The sequence below is a fragment of the Heterodontus francisci genome, unplaced genomic scaffold (assembly GCF_036365525.1).
Source record: "Heterodontus francisci isolate sHetFra1 unplaced genomic scaffold, sHetFra1.hap1 HAP1_SCAFFOLD_43, whole genome shotgun sequence".
In the NCBI taxonomy this organism is placed as follows: domain Eukaryota; kingdom Metazoa; phylum Chordata; class Chondrichthyes; order Heterodontiformes; family Heterodontidae; genus Heterodontus; species Heterodontus francisci.
This window is the reverse complement of record NW_027141852.1, coordinates 14768695-14772430: the sequence shown is the minus strand read 5'-3', so window position 1 is coordinate 14772430 and position 3736 is coordinate 14768695. Positions and strand designations below refer to the sequence as shown.

At 46.7% G+C, this 3736-nt stretch overlaps 1 non-coding gene across 1 annotated transcript; it reads right to left on the bottom strand.

Annotated features, from left to right (window-relative positions):
- Positions 1-350: 350 nt before the first annotated feature.
- Positions 351-422, bottom strand: trnae-cuc (transfer RNA glutamic acid (anticodon CUC)). Its single transcript has one exon. It is a non-coding gene; the product is annotated as a tRNA-Glu (tRNA).
- Between the last annotated feature and the right edge of the window lie 3314 nt (positions 423-3736).

Sequence of the window (3736 nt, the reverse complement as noted above, 5' to 3'; positions counted from 1 at the left end):
TGTAAAGATGTACCCTGTTGTTGTGCAAAGGTTTTCCCTGTTATTGTTTTATTTTCTGTTACTGACCGTCTCCTCACTGTGACCATTTGTCCTGGTTTTATTGTGGCCAACATCACCATCTGGTGGTGGAGAGGAGGCTCTGCAGGAAGGGGTTGACAAAGTGGGAGAGACTCGGCTGGTCCGTGTTTGCAGCTTGTGTTCGTGTGAGCAAAAGTGATTTGTTACTGATTGATGTGTTCACTGGAAGGAAGAAGCTGATTGCAATTGAGTGCCTTTGGAAGCATCTTGTTATTGTGGGTAAATACTTGATGCTTCAAAAGTGAACTGTTTGTATTGCAACCAAACATAAATAGCAGAAAACGGTTTCGATCCATTGACCTCTGGGTTGAGGGCCCAGCACGCTTCCGCTGCGCCACTCTGCTAACTACTATTTGCAATTTTAGCTGCCCGTTAGTGAAATATGTTGATTTCCCCAATGTTTTTCCAAAAATAGGATTGTCGTCGGATTTCTCAAGAATCCCGGACTCAGCAACACACGTGCTGACAGACTCACCCTCACTGCACAATGACACAAGGACACTGAGTAACAGCACTGACAATGAGGCAGGCAGAGAAAGACACACAGAAAACCAGGAAGAGATTATCAGGACCCAGAAAGGAACAGACAGAGAAAGGTACTGAGCAAACCAGCAAGTAACAGCGAAAGACTGATTAACACCACTTGGAGGGAGCACTGAGGGTGGCAAGGGTGCAGAATGTAGTCTGGCTGGGGTATTTCAATGTCCATCACCATGAGTGGCTCGGTAGCACCACTACTGACCATGCTGGCCGAGCCCTAAAGGACATAGCTGCTCGATTGGGTCTGCAGTAGGTGGTGAGGGAACGAACAAGAGGGAAAAATATACTTGACCTCATCCTCACCAATCTGCCTGCCGCAGATGCATCTGTCCATGACAGTATTGGTAGAAGTGACCACTGCACAGTCCTTGTGGAGATGATGTCCCGTCTTCACATTGAGGATACCCTCCATCGTGTTGTGTGCCACTACCACTGTGCTTAATGGGATAGATTTTGAACAGATCTAACAATGTATAACTGGGCATCCATGAGGTGCTGTGGACCATTACCAGCAGCAGAATTGTAGTCAACCACATTCTATAACCTCATGGCCCGGCATATTCCCCCACTCTAACATTACCAACAAGCTGGGGACCAACCCTAATTCAATGAAGAGTGCAGGAGGGCATGCCAGGAGCAGCACCAGGCATACCTTGAAATGAGGCGTCAGCCTGATGAAGCTACAGCCCAGGACTACTTTCATGCCAAACAGCAGAAGCAGCATATAATAGACAGGGCTAAGTGATCCCACAACCAACGGATCAGATCTACACCCTGCCACATCCAATGATGAATGGTGGTGGACAATTAAACAACCAACAGGAGGAGGTGGCTCCACTATTATCCCCAACCTCAATGATGGGGGAGCCCAGCACATCAGTGCAAAAGACAAGGATGACGAATTTGAAACAATCTTCAGCCAGAAGTGCCGGGTTGAAGATCCATCTCGGCCTCCTTCTGAAGTCCCCAGCATCACAGATGCCAGTCTTCAGCAAATTCGATTCACTCAACTTGATATCAAGAAACGACTGAAGGCACTGGATACAGCAAAGGCTACGGGCCCTGACAATATTCCAGCAATGGTACTGAAGACCTGTGCTCCAGAACTTGCCGCACCCCTAGCCAAGCTGTTCCAGTACAGCTACAACACTGGCATCCACCCGGCAATGTGGAAAATTGCCCAGGTTTGTCCTGTACACAAATAGCAGGACAAATCCAACCCAGCCAATTGCTGCCGCATCAGTCTACTCTCAATCATCAGTATAGTGATGGAAGATGTCATCGACTGTGCTATCAAGTGGCACTTGCTTTGCAATAACCTGTTCAATGACGCTCAATTGGGTTCCGCAAGGGCCATTCAGATCCTGACGTCATTACATCCTTTGTTCAAACAAGGACAAAAGAGCTGAACTCAAGAGGTGAGGTGAGAGTGTCTGCCCTTGACATCAAGGTAGCATTTGACTGAGTATGGCATCAAGGAGCCAGAGCAAAACTGGAGTCAATGGGAATCAAGAGGAAAACTCTGCACTGGTTGAAATCGTACCTGGCACAAAGGAAAATGGTTGTGATTGTTGGAGGTCAATCATCTCAGCTTCAGGACATTACTGCTGGAGTTCCTCAGGGTAGTATCCTCGGCTCAACCTTCTTCACTACTTCATCAGTGACCTTCCTTCAATCAAAAGGTCAGAAGTGGGGATGTTCACTGATGATTGCAAAATTTAGCACCATTCGCGACTCCTCAGATACTGAAGCAGTCCATGTAGAAATGCAGCAAGACCTGGACAATATCCAGGCTTGGGCTGATAAGTGGCAAGTAACATTCGCGCCACACAAGTGCCAGGCAATGACCATCTCGAACAAGAGAGAATCTAACGATCTCCCATTGACATTCAACGGCATTACGATCGCTGAATCCCCCACTATCAACTTCCTGGGGGTTCCCATTGACCAGAAACTGAACTGGAGTAGCCTTATAAATAGTGTGACTACATGAGCTGGTCAGAAGGTACGAAGCATGCGGTGAGTAACTCACCTCCTGACTCCCCAAAGCCTGTCCACCATTTACAAGGCACAAGTCTGGAGTGTGATGGAATACTATCCACTTGCCTGGATGGGTGCAGCTCCAACAACATTCAAGAAGCTCGACACCATCCAGGACAAAGCAACATGCTTGATTGGCACCCCGTCCACAACATTCACTCCCTTCACCACTGACGTACAGTGGCAGCAGTGTGTACCATCTACAAGATGCACTGCAACAATGCACCAAGGCTACTCAGGCAGCACCTTCCAAACCTGCATCCTCTACTGCCTAGAAGGACAAGGGCAGCAGATGCATGGGAATGCCACCACCTGAAAGTTCTCCTCCAAGCTACACATCATCCTGACTTGGAACTATATCGCCATTCCTTCACTGTCGCTGGGTCAAAATCCTGGAACTCCCTTCCTAATAGCACTGTGGGTGTACCTACCCCACATGGACTGCAGTGGTTCAAGAAGGAAGCTCACCACCACCTTCTCATGGGCAATTAGGGATGGACAATAAATGCTGGCCTGGATGGCGACGTCCACATCCCATGAAACAAATAATTAAATACAATAACAGCTCATCTCAATTCCTAGTATTTCTAAATCACACCAGTCCAACAGAAGTGGAACAATTATTGCATGTTGTGCTTGACGGTCTGGTCTGTAAACTGCACTGTATCACAGATTGCTGACATTAGCTAACTGGAAATGAGAACTGCAAAATCGGGACAGTAGTTCACATAGTCTGTCAGTGTGAAAGAATCAGGCAATGTGAGGTAATAGAATTTTGCTGTAAATGTTACACTCATATTGCTTTATATTTTTATATTGAAAATAAAAGTAATCATTTCGTGAAAATAGTGACATGTTGTCCAAACTTTGGTAGCCAGTTGTTTTCGTCTTGCACTCAGCAGGGCAATCCACAAGAATACCAATTTAAAGGAAAACAACAACTTTCTTCTGTATGAGAAGAGAGTGCTGATTGGTGGGCAAGTGAACTCTGATTGGTCAAGGCATTGCCCTGTGGAATGAGCCAGTCAATGGCTGTCACTTATTTTGTTTAGCTGAAACTGACACAATGTGTGTGCAT